The sequence below is a fragment of the Macaca thibetana genome, chromosome 5, assembly GCF_024542745.1.
Source record: "Macaca thibetana thibetana isolate TM-01 chromosome 5, ASM2454274v1, whole genome shotgun sequence".
Classification (NCBI taxonomy): Eukaryota; Metazoa; Chordata; class Mammalia; order Primates; family Cercopithecidae; genus Macaca; species Macaca thibetana.
This window is the reverse complement of record NC_065582.1, coordinates 41,196,278-41,214,214: the sequence shown is the minus strand read 5'-3', so window position 1 is coordinate 41,214,214 and position 17,937 is coordinate 41,196,278.

Sequence of the window (17,937 nt, the reverse complement as noted above, 5' to 3'; positions counted from 1 at the left end):
GGAGGCTGAGGCAGGAGAATTGTTTCAGCCTGGGAGGTGGATGTTGCAGTAACCCGAGATCGTGCCACTGCACTCCAGCCTGGGTGACAGAGCCAGGCTCCATCTCAAAAAAAAAAAAAAAAAAAAAAAAAAGGCTACTGGATTTTGTATGCTGATTTTGCTTCCTGCAACTTTACTGAATTTTTTATTAGTTTTAATAACTTTTTTTGTGGAACCTTTTTTTTAACATAGAGAATCATGTTATCTGCAAGTAGATATAATTTTACTTCTTTAAGTATACATCCTAGTATTACTAAGATGGCATCCAGTGAAACATCAAGTAATCTCATAAACTACCTAACTGCTATGCTGTCTTTACTTTCTTCACTGCCTAGCTTCAAATACAAAAACATAGAAACAATACAAGAAAAACAGAATATGCTTTTATCAAAACAAAAACATAAAAACAATACAAGAAAAACAGAATATGTTTTAGCAAAACAAATCCAAAGAGAACCATGAAAACTTTTCATCAGGAGGAGGGCTAGAGGTAATTTCATTATTATTTTACCATTAGCATTTCCCATGGGTATGCATTTACTTTTATTGTTAATCTTGACTTTTAAGATTTGTAAAAAGCACTATTTACAAAGCTGTTAGCAGGATCTCCCTTAAGGTAGGAGATAAATGGACTTGATTAGTCTGTGTTCTCAGGCATGTTGGAAAGGGAGATATCCTGGGAGTTAAGTTTGACTTTAGGGACTCTAATTCCAACACAAGAAAGTCTATCTTCTTAACTAGAATACTTGTTCTTGTCCCAGGGGTATAGTGAATATGCTGCATGGTCAAATTGGTTTGTATAAGTGGAAACTGACAATATGTGAGAAGGCCATGCTGCAGACGTGATGTTTGGTGGCAACTGAGCTTCTAAATAAGAGCTAAGCAAGTGTCCCTGATTCTTCTGCCTTCATTTGGAAACATATCATCAGAAACGTCAAACTGGAGGAAATGTAAGAAATCATTTTGCCTTTCTAATTTTTGAGGGTTTTTTTCTATTAAAGTAGATGAATATTTTTAAAAAGCTAACATTCACAGAGCCTTAATGATGTGCTAGATGTATTTCATTACTTAATTTTCACAACAATTGTCTCCGGTACGTTTTACTATTTACAGTTAATTGATGATAAAAGTGAGGTGCAATAATTTGCCCTAGATCACACGGCTAACAAGTGATCAATTGAAGTCTGAAGTCAGAACCAATGAAAAAGTTTCTGCTGATATCATTACATCACTCTGATTTCCTGGGTCTAATATTTCCATCTTCTCTGAGGGATTTGTTACTATGCTAATAGTTATTACTAAGTATTAGTGGGCTTAAGAAAAATTATCAATTAGGCAAAATCAGCTCTTGGTACCTTCCTAGCCATCATCTTAAACAAGACCTTTATGTATTTAGCTCATATGTCTTGGTCCAGTGTCTTTAAATATTTATTTCCATTATCTACCACTCGAATTTTCTCTGATCTGATGGTGTCACCTAGGTAGATCAATTAGTATTTGTAAATGTGAAAATGGGAAATAACCAGATGAGTATCTTTGGGAGACCATATGCACATTTTTTTTTCTAAGACAGTGTTAGTATTGGTGTCTAATTCTTCGAGGTGAGATTTTTCAGCCAGTCCATAGAAAGTAGTTTGGCATCAGGTCTGCTAATGAGGTAGAGAGGAGCACATCTGCAAAAATAGATTATTAATGCTCAAAAGTTCTCTGTTATCTGTTTTACAACTCCTGACAGGTTAACAAAATCCATGCAGGAAATTAAAATGGTATATTAGGAGATTTAAAGGAGGTCTGAGTTCTGCAGGACCAAGCAGGTTTTTATTATTAAATTATGCACAGAGAAGTTTAAGAATGTTTGTGAAAAGGTTTTCATTATTTTTCAGCATGAAGATTTGAAAAAAATGCAAAATGTAGTAGCAGAAATATCAAAGTTTGAATAAGACAGTTATGATCATTTCAATTGTATGTTGAAATCAACCAGCAATCTCTAAACCTACAGCATTTCATGTATTTCATTGTGTAGGAGAGCTTCAAATGGCTGGAGAGTTTTACAATACCCTTAGCCAATACCCTTACCTTATGAAATGGAAACACGGAAAAGTTTTTGTTGCATTCTAAATGTCTGAAGATTATTGCATGTCAAAGGAAAATTCCCTTCTGAGCTCTATGTGTTTAATGTTGCTGAATGAGAAAAAAATGAAAGATTTGACCAGTTTATTACAAAGCTTGAGATACAATTAGTCTACCAGTGAATAAAAACATGAAAACTTAGGAAATGAAGTAGAAAATCATCATTTTCAAACACATGTTACCTTTCACAATTTCAAAGTAAAAAACCATACACTTATACATATAAATATACATGTGCACAGAGTTTTCTATCATCTAGTGCCAAATTAAGTTACATAATAGAGGGGAGGAGAGTCAAATAGCTATAAGGCAGGACAGTGAAGGTAAATTGCTTTATTGCTAAGAAAAAGTACTATTTCTGATTCTCCATACTCAGAGAATGGAGAAGAAAATTTTGTTAATAAATGCTTATTAAATTCCAGAACCTGCATTGATCTGCTCCAGTAAAAGGATTATATTTCATAGAGTTACTGTGATTGGAGCTACCGTTATGTTTATAGTACCCTCATCTGCCATTGTTCATCTGATATTTGTGAAGGCCTAGATGAATTGACAGAGAAATGATGCATCACCACTACATCCTTCAATTCTTTGATGGTAGTAGACATCCCTGCAATTCTTTGTGAGATATGGTGATATGGTATTTCTTCTGATTTACCTACTTTGGATTATTTACCTTGGCCAGGAGACACAAATTTCAGGAACTTTCTACTATATCTCCCATTCCAGCCAATGTGACCTGAGATATATATATATATACACACACACACACACACACATATATATATATATATATGCATCAATTGCACATTTATAACCTGAGGAAAGAACCAGAGTGAGTTCAAGGACCTATGAACGCACTATCAGATTATCCTGGGCTATAACTGCATTGATTACTTGGCCTCTATAAGCCCTATTTAGAATTAGAGGACTAAGATTGTATTTTGCATTGCCTTGGAAAGCCTAGGTATTACTCGTTCCTCTGTGGCCTTTACCCTGGCAAAATAGCTTAGGGTTTCTTTGGAGCAAACAAGAAACATAATTATTATATATTCCTCTGGTTGCATTGCAGGGTAATTCTTCAAAGAGATTTTATCTCCCATTCAAACAGTGTTGACAAATGTAGATCTAGAAGCTGGATGAATATGGTGATTTTCCATTATGGTACCTGACATCAGTTTTCTGCTCACTGGGTCTTAATTTCTTTTTTTATTGCACCAAACAATTTAGAACTTAGCTGTTCTTATATCTCAACTGTATAGACATTATGATTTATGTCAAGCACCTAAGTACCTCTCTGGTCTTGATGCCATGATATTAATTACATCTACCTTGCCTCTGATGGTTAGGTATTTCCAACAATCTTCTGCCAGTAGGTTAGAGGACAGTGAGCTTCTCAAAAATTCCAGTTCCCCGTAACAACAAAACATTGATCCCTGAGCTTGATTCAGAGATAGACAAATAGACGAGAGAGGTAAGAAATAGACTCATATTGGGGAATTTGGTGTAAAACAGTAGTGACCTTACTGGCCAGTGGGGAATAAACAGGGCTTATAAAATAAATAACCAAATAAAATTTGGCTTTCATTAAGGAAAACATAATTATATTTCTAGGTTACATCCATATCTCACACCATACAAAAATAAATTCCGGATGGAAATCTCTTAAATATGGAGAACAATACTAAAAATGTTTTACAAGAACACATAGGATAATTTCGGGGTAGAAAAAGACTTTTTAAATAAGAATACAAGAACTAAAGGTACCACCTCTAACAGAAATACTGATAAATTTGACAATTCTAACATTAAAACTGTAATCTGAAAGGCAAGTCACAGATTTGGAAGAAAGTATTTACAATCTTTCAGCACAAGATTCATTCCTAGAGTATTCAAAGGCCACCTACCAGTAAGTAAAGATAAAATCTAGTGTGAAATAGGCCAGGCGTGGTGGCTCATGCCTGTAATCCCAGCACTTTGGGAGGCCAAGGTGGGCAGATCATGTGGTCAAGAGATCGAGACCATCCTGGCTAACATGATGAAACCCCATTTCTACTAAAAATACAAAAATTAGCTGGGCATGGTGGCGGGCACCTGTAGTCACAGCTTCTTGGGAGGCTGAGGCAGGAGAATCACTTGAACCTGGGTGGCGGAGGTTGCAGTGAGCTGAGATTGCACCACTGCACTCCAGCCTAGGGACAGAGTGAGACTGTCTCAAAGAAAAAAAAAAAATCTAGTGTGAAACAAATAATATGAATAGTCAATTCACAAAAGAAGTTATCCAAATGGCAAATAATAAAAATTAATGTCACAATAATTTAATATTTTATACATATCAGACTTCTAGAACTTTAAATATCTTATACCTTCAAGCATTGCAGAGGGTGAGGAGTAACAACAGTTTTATGCACTGCTATTGGTAAAATTCCTAGTAATATCTAAGAAAGCTGAATGTGTTCACATCCTATGTTGCAGCATTCCATTTCTAGGATGATTATAATGGGATTCACACAGAAAATGTCTTCCTCCCTAGCTTGTCATGATATTTAAAAGTCCTACAAACAGATACATGACTTTAGATTAAGTTAGTGTTTATAAAAGGTTGTGATTGAAGTGCAAACAACTTTCATTGGAAGAATAAATTATTAACCAACAACATGGGTTATTTTATGAACATAGCTTTCATCTCCTAGAGAACGGTACTATGGGAGTGACATGTGGGGGAAGGCCCACAAGAAACATCTTAAAAGTTAAAATTAACATTGCCTGATGGCAGTAGACACATTGTCATCTTTCTTCCTTGTCCAATTTTGATTCAGCTGTATCTTCTTCGGCCTCTACTGAGGTCTATAGGCTCCCAGGTTCAGTGAGGTCTTCAGTTGTGTAGAAGCACCAGCAGAGAATACTAGTGAGGGGGTTTTCCCCATGAGTTCAAGAAACACTTGGAGATCTGCATGGGAGCATGGACATAAGGATTATAAAGTGAACAATTATAGAAAGTATCTTGATCTGTAAACATTATGGATGAGGGTTATAGGTAACATTGACTGTCATGAGTATTACTGGTCTTCCTGACTTCCAAAGGAAAAAAGTAATTAAGTCATTCCAGCCCTGAGCTTGGGAGACTATGAGGAAAAGGGAGGCTTCCTCAAAGTCGATCATCCATCAGAGGACCAGAAGGGACACTGCTGAGCTCTTAGCCATTTTAGGGAATGCTGCCTCTTAAAGAAATCCAACAACCATGAGTCCCAGCGAGCAGTCAAAAACAAAAACACAAAGCATCCAAAATCATCATCATCATCATCATCATCTTAGAGGGTCCAAAAGCCTGAGAAAAGTTATGTGATAAATAGACCACATGCCCAGTGAATTACGACTACTGAAATAGGCAGATAACATAAACAGGAAAACAGTAATCACACCTGAAGAAATTAAAATTGAATTAGAACTACCGAAATAGATGACAACATAAACAGAAAAACAATAATCACATCTGAAGAAATTAAAATAGAGCCACATAACAAAATGTGACCTAACTGCAGTACATGAGCCAAAAACATAAATTCGTAACTAAATAAATCAATGGATAGACTTTATACTGCCAGCAATAATGTAGTAACTGGGCCTAACTTACCCTCCCACAGTAAATAAAACAGAAAATTGAACAAGTATATGGAAAAACAGTTTTATGACAGTGGGCAACAGGCAGTGAAGGTTATAGTGATCCCAGGAGAAGGCACACAAAAGAGGTGAGCCCTACAATCTATTAATACAGTTGATTTGTTGCTTGCAGGCATTTTCCAGATCATAGTGCATGTATGGTCTTCCAAGCAGAACATAATAATTTCAATGAATTGAGGAGACAAAAATCAGAATTTGGGGAGTTCAAGGCAGCTAAACATTTGGGCCCAAGTTCCAGAGGAGAAAGAACTATGCAGAAAAGAGCTCTAGACATTTTCAGAGGAGTTTCTTTGAATCTGTTGCATTTTTGAGGTAAAACTCCATGACGATTCTGAAAGCTTACATAGATTGTGAAGATATTTGAGTTCTGACTAGTCAGACCAGAGTGTGCTTGTTAAAAACCCAGATAATTTAGTGGAAATACTAGGAGAGTCTTGCCTTAGTATTAGTACAAATCTAGCTCCAGAATAAAGACAATTCTAAATTCATCCTAAGAAAGTTTAAAAACAATCCTCTGAAGGATCAAGTATGCACTTAATTTAAGTGAATTTCCCAACAAAGTTCACCACTCTTTAAAGGAAGAAAACATAATCCAGTATTTAACGGTATAAATTCCACAATATTCAGAATCCAATAAAATTACTAGATATGATAAGGCAGGAAAATGTACTCATTATAAGGAGAAAAATCAGCCAATAGAAACAGACTTATAAATGCTAGAGATAATGGGAATATCAGTCAAAGAAACAGCTATAGAATGTAAAGGGAGCTATTAATATAAGGAGGAGAGAAATAGAAGATATAAAAATGACAAATAGTGTTTCTAGAAGTGAAAAATACAATGTTGACAATGGAAATTTAACTGCATGGAATTAATGGAGTAAATTCTGTATAAAAATCTCAGTGATCTGGAAGATATGGCAATAGAAACATTTCAAACTATAGCAGAGAGAGAGAAGAGGTTGGAAAAAATGAACAGAACAGAAAATAAAAGAAACAAATAACTAGGTCTTTGAGAAGATCAGCAAAATTGATAAACACTAGCTAGAGAGATGGTGTAGGAAAGAGAATAACCAATATCGGAAATGAAAGATAGGAAATTACCACAGACTGTACAGACATTAAAAGGATAATAAGGGATATTGTAATAAACTTTAGGCCACCATTAGTCAACAAAATGGAAACCTGGATATTTTTATATCCTTATTCTATTCAGAGAATTGCATTAATCCGATAATTGAATTAACTCCCACCCCCAATCCAAGTAGATATAGTTTCACTGGCTAATTTGATCAAACACTTCAGGAAGAAATAATTCCAATGCTATATGAACTCTTCCATAAAATAGAAAAGGAAATACTTCCCAACTTATTTTAAGAGGCCAGCATTATCCTGATACCAAAAGTAGGTCAGAAATTGTAACAAAAGAAAACTACAGACCAATATCTCTATGAACATAGATGCAAAAACCTTTAAAATACATTTGTAAATAAATCCAGCAAGCAAGAAAAAGGATACTATATTACTATTAAATGTGCTTATTCTCAGGAATGCAGATTGCTTTAATGGTCAAAGATGAATGTATTTTCCAATATTAAAAGACTAAAAGAGAAAACCCACACAATCATGTCAATAGACGAAAAAAATTAACAAAGTTTAGTACTCACTTATAATAATACATTCAGCAAACAGAAGGTAACTTCCTCACCTAGATAAAGAGCATCTGCAAATGAATAAATTATATGGGGAAAAAGATGGCCACTGTTCAGATGCCAGTTAATGGGTTGGAAGGTTAATTGGATAAAAGATTTAAAAGCACAGAGCAAAAATACGAAGATTTGGAAATCATGAGGGAAAGGACAGAAGAGAATAGCTTCAGAACGTCTAACATTAAAAAAAATTGGCATTTCGGAAGGGTATGTGACAGAGTGAAACAAGCAACTATTTAACAAGATTTTTTTCCTAAGTGAAGAAAGATTGAATGCAGTATTCAAGCAGTATTGAAGATACTTATAAAAATAGTGAACTCTAAGTATAAAGATATGTTATAAATTTTCAAACAAAATAAGAATATTATTCAAAAAGAATGTTTTCTGCCCAAGAAAATGAATTGGAATATCATCAGCCACTTACCTACAACACTAGAATGCAGAAGACTAGAATAATATCTATGAATTACAGAAAGAAATAGAGTCATAATTCAGGAGTCTTCTATTCAAACTAGATGTCATTGACCTGTTAAGGAGAAAGATAAGTATTTGAAGATGTCCCAGAAATTATAAAACTTTTAACATATTATTATAATGTGGATATTTTCCCCTCAACCTCATGTTGAATTTTGATCCCCAATGGTGTAGATGAGGCTTGATGGAAGGTGTTTGAGTCATGAGGGTGAATCCCTCATGAATGGCTAATGACTGAGTTCTTGCTCTAATAGTTCCCATGATAGCTGGTTGTTAAAAAGAGCCTAGCACCTTCCTCTCCTTCCTCTTTTGTTTCCTCTCTCACCATGTGATCTCTGCACATACCAGCTCCCCTTCACCTTCTGCCATGAGTGTAAGTAGCTTGAGGCCCTCATCAGAAGCAAATGCTGATACCATACTCTTGTACAGCCTGAAGAATTATGAGCCAAATAAACCTCTTTTCTTTATAAAGCACCTAACATCATTAACCAATTTGACCTACTTTATATAAGAAAGAATATACACTTTCCACATGGTCATGGAACATTGAACAAAAAGAGCACATTATGAGTCATGAAAAAGTCTTAAGAAATGTCGAATGATTGAAAGCATACAATGTATGTTCTCCTACTAGATTGGAAGTAAAGCCAGAAATAAATAGCAGAAACATAGAAAAATAATCAAAATATTTAGAAATTTCAAATTTGAAATTTTTAATCAGTACTTTTCAAGATAACTCATTGCACCAAATAGGAAAGACCAATTGAAATTATAACGTATTTTGAACTGACTGGTCATGAAAATAGGACATATCAAAACTTGTAAGACATAGGTAAAACAGTGCTTAGAGTATACTATTAGCTTTAAATGTATGTATTAGAAAAAAAAGGTTGAGAATCTACCATCAAAACTTATATCTCAAGAGAATAGAAAAGAACTGCAAATTAAATACCAAGAAGGCCAAAAGAAGTATATATAAATATAAAAGCAAAAATAAAGTAGAAAACAAACATGCAGGTAAGAATATTTACAAAGACAAAAATTGTGTAATCATTAATTTTTTGTGTTAACTTCAATGGACCATGAGGTACCCATTATTTGGTTAACCATTTTTCTGAGTGTGTCTGTTAGGGTGTTTCTTTATGAGGTTAACATTTGAATTGGTAGACTGATTAACGCAGATTACCCTCCCTAATGTGGGTTGGCCTTATCCAATTTTTTGAAGGCCCAAATAGAATAAAAATGCTGTGTAAGGGAGCTTCATTCTCTCTCTGACTGCCTTTAAGCTGTGACGTCAGTCTTTTGCCTTCAAATTTGGACTTGGAGTCAGACTGGAACTTACATCATTAGATCTTCTGCTTTTCAAGCCTTCAGACTTAGACAGAAACTATACCAGCAGCTCTTCTGGGTCTTCAGCTTGCTGACTGAAGATCTTGGGATTACTCAGCCTATATAATTTTGTGAGCAATTTCTTATAACAAATATCTTTTTATGTATATCCTCTATTGGTTCTGTTTCTTTTGAAAACCCTAATACAAATTACATCCTTGAACATTTCAATAAAATTTTATTAATAACTGGAAAGACTTATCAAAAATAAAAGAAAGAAACCAATAGTTACTATTAGGGAAGAAAAGGTTTTATCTCCATACTCCCTAAAGAAATTAGAAGTATAATGCATCATATTTTGCACAACTCTATGGCAATAAACTTAACACCTAAGATGAGCTTTTTAAAATCTTGAAAAATACACTTACTAAAACTGACACAAGAAATAATTGAAAAATCTAAATAATTTATATATATTAAAGAAATTAAATCCTCAAGTAAAAACTTTCCCGTAAAGACTTCAGGAAGAGATGGCCTCACTGATGAATTCTCCAAAACTTTTAAAGAAGAAAATATATCAGTCTTAAAAAAACTTTTTCAGAGACCAGATAAAGAGGTAATACTTCTTGTTTTATGAGACCAACATAATCCTAACATGAAAGCCTGGAAAGAATATCAAAAGAAGGGAAAGTTACAGGGTTATATCTCTTATGAAAACAGATGCAAATTCTTAAACGTAAGATTAACAAATTGAATCTATTAATATGTGGAAACTATAATACCTCATGACTAAGTGAGGTCCATCCAAAAAATACAAGGTTGGCTTAACATTCAATAATCAATGAATTAAAAATATTAACCTAATTTATCACATTAACAAAATAAGTGAAAGAAAAATCCACATGATTATCTCAATAGATGGTGAAAAACCATTTGATAAAATTGAACCTGTTCTATGGTAACAACTGAGAGTACAAAAAGCATCTTTAACCTGAGAAAGAACACATATATGTATTTTAAAAAAAAACAGCTAATGTAGTCAGGAGAACAATGCATGACCAAAGTTAGAATTTCACCAAAAAGATATGAAATATAAAGAAGTGCTAAACAGAAATTTTGGAGCTGAAGGATATAATAACTGAATAACAAAATTTAGTGGAGCAGTTGAACAGCCAACTAGATAAAGCATAAGAAAGAATTAATGAATTTGAAGACAGGACATAGAAAATTATCTGCTCAGAGGAGAATTTAAAAAGAGTGAAGAAAATTTAAGGGACTTGCAGAACAATGTTAAGCAGACCAGTCAAGTTGAGAGAGAGAGAAAGAAGGGGAGAGAGGCGAGCAGAAGACTTATTCAAAAACAATGTCTGAAAATGTCCCAAATCTGGGGAAGGAAGTGGGCCTGCAGATTTGGAAAGCCCAGTGAATCCCGAATAAGAATAATCCAAAGTAATCAACATGGAGACACATTATAAGCAAATTGTCAAATGTCAAAGACAAGGAGTAAATTTTAAGAACAGCAAGAGGAAAGGGACTCCTCATGTACAAGAAAATCTCATTAATAGAACTAATGGATTTTGCAGCAAACATCTCACAGTCCAGAAGTGAGTGGAATCAATGTGCTGAAATTAAACAAAAGAAAAAAGTCAACCAATAATAGCATTTCCAGCAGAACTGTTCTTCAAAAACAAAGGACAGGTAAAGACTTTTCAAAAAAAAAAAAAAAAAAACAAAAGCTGAGGAAGTTCACTGCCACTACACATTCCTTACAAGAAATGCTCAAGGGAGTTTTTCAGGTTGAAATGAAAGGATGCTGAACAGCCATACAAAAGCTTACGAAAGTATAAAACTTACTGGTAGAGGTAAATATATGGAAATACAGAAAACTATAATACTCTAATAGTGGTGGATAGGCCATTTTAAATTCTAGTTTAAAAGTTAAAAGATAAATGTATTTTAAAAACTGTAACTAAAAATATGTTAATACATATTATTAAAAGATGTAAATTGTAAAATCAATAACATAAAGTAAGGATGTGTGAGAAGAAAAAATGTAGAGTCTCTGTATGCTATTGAAGTGTCGTTGTTATTGGCTTAAAGTAGACTGTTATAACTATAAGATGATTTATAGAAACACTATAGTAACCTTAACAATATACCTATAGGAGATAAAAGAAAAAAAAAGGAATTAAAGTATATCAATTTTAAAAGTCAAGGAAACCCAAAGGAATAAAGCAAGAGAGGAAATGAGATAAAAGAACTACACGACAGAAAAAAATTAACAAAATGGCAATAGTAAATCCTTCCCTATCAATAATTACTTTAAATGTAAATGGATTAATTTTCTCAATCAAAATACAGAGTAGCTTGGGAGGCCAAGTTGGGTGGATCACAGGGTCAGGAGTTTGAGAACAGCCTGGCCAACATGGTGAAACCCCATCTCTACTAAAAATACAAAAATTATCTGGGCATGGTGGCAGGCACCTGTAATCCCAGCTACTTGGGAGGCTGAGTCAGGAGAATCATTTGAACCTAGGATGCAGAGGTTGCTAGCCTGGGTGACAGGGCGAGACTTTGTCTCAACAAACAAACAAACAAACATACAAAAAAAAAAAAAAAAAAAAGGAAACACAGAAAAACAAAAAACAAAAAAACACAAAGACAAAATACAAAGTAGCTGAATGGGTTTTTTAAAAAAAAGATCCAAGAACATGCTGTTTGCAAGAAATTCACTGTGAAGTTAAAGATACTCATAGGCTGAAAGTGAAGAGATGGTATGGTAAGGTATTTCATGCAAATGGTAACCAAAAGAGAGCCAGGTATGAGTAGCTATACATGTCAAACAAAATAGAGTTTAAGTAAAAAATGTCACGAGAGATAATGAAAGACATTATGTAATTATAAAAGGATTAATTACCAAGAAAGATATAATAATTATAAATCAATATACTCCTAATATCAGAGTATATCTATATAGATATCTAGATGTATATCTATAGATCTATAAATAATAGTAGGAGATTTCAATACCCACTATGTATTTATAATCTACTTTTATTGAATTGCTATTTCTTCCCTCTGCTTAATCAATGTTTGCTTATGTATATAAGCATATATAAATATATAGCAAACATTGATTAAGCAGAAGGGAGAAATAACAATTCAATAAGAGTAGGAGATTTCAATACTCATTTTCAATAATGTCTAGAATATCTAGACAGAAAATCAATGAGGAAACAGTGGATAATAATATAGGCCAAATGGATCCAACAAATATATACAAAACATCCCACTCAACAGCAGCAGGATATATATTATTCTCAGGTGCACATAAAACATTCTTCATGATACATCACATGTTAGGTCACAAGGCAAGTCTTAACAAATTTAAGAGGACTGAAGTCATACCATGTATCTCCTCTGAGTATAATGAAATTAAACTAGAAGTCAATGGCAAAGAAAAACTGGAAAATTCATAAATATGTGGAAATTAAACAGCACATTCCTGAACAACCAATGGTTTTAAAAAAATCAAAAGTTAAACTAGAAAATATCTTGAGATAAATGAAAATGAAAATAAAACATATTATAATCTATGGAATATAGCAAAAGCAGTCCTAAGAGGGAAGTTTATTGTAATAAGTGACTTCATTAAAAATGAAGGAAGAACTCAAACTAACAATTTTACACCTCAATAAACCAGAAATAGAAGAACAAACTAAGTAACAGCAGAAGGAAGGAAACAATAAAGATTAGAGCAGACGTAAATGAAACAAATAATGGAAAAACAATTTAAAAATTGATGATATTAAAAGTTAGTTTTTCAAAGGATACACAAAATTGATAAAATTTTAGTTAGATGGAGATAAAGAGAGAAGACTAAAAATAAAATCAGAAATGAAAGAGGAGACATTACAACTAATGCTTCAGAAATGTGAAAAAAGATCATAATAAACGACTATGTAAAATTACATGCCAACAAACTGTATGGCTCAGAAGAAATGGATAAATTCCTGGACACATATACCACATGATCAAATCAGAAATAGAAAACATGAACTGATTGATAACTAGTAAGGAGATTGAGTCAGTAATCTAAGCCCTCCCAACAACAATAAAAAATTCCAGAGCCTGATGGTTTCACTAATAAATTCTACAAAACATTTAAGGAAAAAATGATACCAATCTTTCTAAAACACTTTTAAGAAGTTGAAGAGTAGGAAATACTTCCAAACTCATTCTAAGATGCCAGAAATACTCTGATGCCAAAGCCAAACAAAGACACTACAAGAGAAGAAAATGATAGGCCAATATGCCTGATGAACATAGATGTAACATCCCTATAAAAACCAGCAAACAGAACTCAACAGCACATTAAAAGGATTATACACCATGACCACATGGGATTTAATCCTGGAATGCCAGGATGGCTCAATGTGTAAAAATAAATTAACATGACACACCACACTAACAGAATGAAGAATAAAAATCACATGATCATCTCAACAGGTGCAGAAAAAGTATTTGACAAAATTAAACACATTTTTATTATAAAAACTGTTATTCAACTAGGAATAGAAAGAAATTACTTCAACATAATAAAGGCCATATGTAAGAACTCCACAGCTAACATCATACTCAGTGGTAACAAACTGAAAACTTTTCCTCTAATATCAGGAACAGACACGAATCCACTCTCACCACTTCTATTCAACATAGTACTTGTCTTAGTCTGTTTTCTAATGCTGTAACAGAATACCTGAGACTGTGTAATTTATTATAAAAAATTTAGTTGGCTCATGGTTCAGGAAGCTGGGAAGTTCAAGATCAGGCAGCTGCATCTGGTGAGGTAACTTATACTTCATCAACTCATGGTGGAAAGTGGAGGAAGATGTGTGCTCGTGCAAAGAGACCAAACATGAGAGGCGTCCTTGCTTTATAATAACCCTATCTCATGGTAACGAATCCTTTCCTGTGAGAGTGAGAACTCATTCCTGCAAGAAAGGCATTAATTTTTCTTAATAATCTAAGAACCTCTTAAAATTACCAACTCCCAACAACACCACATTGGGAAGCAAGCCTCAACATGAATTTTGGTGGGGACAAATCATATTGAAACCATACCAGTACTGGAAGTCCTAGCTGGAGCAATTAGGCAAGAAAAAGAAATAGATATCCAAATTGGATGAAGAAGAAGTAAAATTATCCCAATTTGTGTATGACATAATCTTATATGTAGAAAGCCCTAAAGACTTCACACACACACACACACACAAACTATTAGAATGAATAAACCAATTCAGTAACATTGCAGGGTACAAAATCATCATACAAAAATCAGCTGTGTTTATATACATTAACAACAAACTCCTCAAAAAGAAAAGGGGGAAGAATCTCATTTACAATAGCATTGAAAATAACAAAATATTTAGGAATAAACTTAACTAAGTATGTGAAAGATTTGTACACTGAAAACTATAAAACACTGAGGAAAGAAAGAAGATACAAATAAATGGAAAGATACACTGTGTTCATGGATTGGAAGACTTAATGTTGTTAAAATGTTCCTACTACTGAGAGTGATCTATAGATTCACTGCATTCCCTATCAAAATCCCAATGTCATTTTTTTTTCACAGCAGCAGAAAAACAATTCTAAAACTTCCATGGAACCATGAAGGACCCCAAAGAACTAACATTCTTGAGAAAAAGAAAAAAAACTTAGAGCATCACACTCCTTTATTTCAAAATACAGTACAAAACTAGAGTAGTTAATTGTAGTTGCTGGTGTAAAAACAAACATATTGACAATGGAACAAAATAGAAAGCCTAGAAATAATCCTTTGAGTTACAGTCAACTGATCTTAGACAAATTTACCGAGAATACACAATGGGTAAAGGAGAGTCTCTTTAACAAATGGTCTTAGGTAAACTGGATATTCACATGCATATAAATGAAATTGGACTCTTATCCTACATCATTCACAAAAATCACCTACAAGTGTATAAATACATAAATATAAGACTTCAAACTGTAAAGCCCATAGAAGAAAAAATAGGAGAAAAGCTTTAGGACATTATTCTTGGAAATGATTTATTGCATATGATACCAAAAGCATTGGCAACAAAAAACAAAAATGGACAAATATGAGTATATCAAACTAAAATGCTTCTGCACAGCAAAGAAAACTATCAACAGAGTGAAAAGGCAACCCATAGAATGGGAGAAAATAAGGGCAAAGCATATATCTGATAAGGGGTTAATATCTAAAATATATAAGGAATTCCTATAAGGTAATAGCAAGAAAACAAATAACCCAATTACAAAATGAGCAAAAGAATCGAATAGATGTTTCTTCAAAGAAGACAGACAAATGGCAAATAGGTGTATGAAAAGATGCTCAACATCATTAGTTATCAAGGAAATGCAAATCATAACCAAAACAAAATATCACTTCACATCTTTTAGAATAGCTAATGTAAAACAAGTGTTTTATATTATTAAAAAAATTGGATGAAGAAGTAAAATTATCCCAATTATATTAAAAATAATCATATTATTTTTTATAATATAAAAAAAAGTGTTGGTGAGGATGTGGAGAAATTAGAACTCTTGTACATTGTTGGTTGCAGTGTAAAGTGTTGCCACTGCTATGGAAAACAGTATGAGGCTCCTCAAAAAATTAAAAATAAAAATATGTTTCAGCAATCCCATTTCTAGTTATTCATCAAAGGAACTGAAAACAAGATCTTGAAGATAAATTTATTCTCCTATGTTCATTGCAGTATTATTTACAATAGCCAAGATGTACATACAACCTAAGTGTCCATTGATAAAGAAAATGTGATACATACATACAATAGAATATTATTCAAACGTACAAAAAGGAAGTCCTGTCATTTGTGGCAACATGAAGGGACCTGGAGGACATTTTGCTAAATGAAATAAGCCAGGCACACAAAGACAGATACTGCATGATCTCACTTCAGATGTGGAATCTAAAAAATTTGAATGCATAGAAGCAGAGAGTAGAATGGTGGTTGTCAGAGAATGGGGATCGGGAGAAATGGGGAGTAGCAATTCAGCATGCTTTAAGTTTTAGCCATGGAGAATGAATAAGTTTCCTGTACAAAATTGTGCCTATAGTTAACAAGACTATATTACACACTTAAAAATTGTTAAGAGGGTAGATGTTATGATCTTAACACATTGAAAAGAAGTTCAGTCACTTAAATGGAATAAATTTGGCTTTTAGATAAACTTACAATATTGTGTGTTTGTATTTCTGGTTTACTTGTTTAACTTTCTGTAAATTGTAAAACTTAACTATGGACCAGTATTTGCTAACCCTGCCTAATGCCATGTTCTTGCCCTTCCAAAAGATAGAAAAACTAACAGCTTTGTGGAAAAACACACAGGAAACAGGAGATGACTGCAGTTTCCAGAAGAAGAAATGTTAACTTATCATCCTGAAATACAATTTACAGCCTTGCTATATTGTTAAGATATTCTGGTATAGCAGCAGCCAAAAGACCCACTTGGCAATGAGTAAATTCATGTAGCTCTTTTAGAGCAAAGACATTGATAACCCATTGAGCAAAGAGAGTCATAAGAAATGACTTGTTCTAAAATGGTCTCTGGAATTACAAAAATAAGACAGTCCTCCCATGCATCTGCCTATGTGGAAAAACTGTTTAACTCTCTCAGATTTTTAACCTTACCCATATACATGGCAAACAACTCCATTAGTAGCGTTATCTGTGAATGCAAACTACAACAATACATTATATATGTTCACTAACATATTTGTTGAATTTTACAGTATTCAGCAATGCAAAAGCTGGAGTGAGGCTGTTGTTTATAACATATATCATGAAATGAAGAACAGATGATCTAAGAATGAACATTTGTTGGAATGATCTCTCTGGGCTTAAATATTTATTTTACTTCCTCCACCCCCTTCCGTTTTTGACAAAGTACTATGTTTTCCAAAATCTACAGTATGAAACCATGGAAAGTTTAAGACAAAACCACCTCAAATTGCTACCATAAATTATTACCTCCTACATAGTCTTTTTTTCTGCAATGTGCAATTAATCAAGGAAACAACTTATTCTTTCTAATTAAGGAGTCAGTTCTAAGAGTTTTATTTTAGGTGTGAGAAGGGATGTTTATTTCTGGGGAAAAGAATACATGGTTGCCCTATAAAATGTAATGTTTTTTCATTTCTGTACCCAAAGTTTAGTATATGATCTTAGGAAGGAAAGCCTTTTGTCTTATTTGTCAGGGAAGATGGGAACTCATAGCTATTAAAGTTCAAGATTTTGAAGATAGTCTTGAAGGAAACAACATCTCAATGGATAGTTCACACAGCATATTTTTGGGAGACACACTTAAAAGAGTTGTCAAGAACCAAGATGCAGACCTCATTAGAGGGGATAAAGAAGACTTTTTTTCTCTGTTAGCTTCTGCAGGGCATGGTGTGGGTTCCATCGCCTATTTTACAGGATTCCTAGGTTTTTGTTTGCTCAGATAAATTATTTCACTCAGAGCTCACTTATCCTAGGGGTTCAAT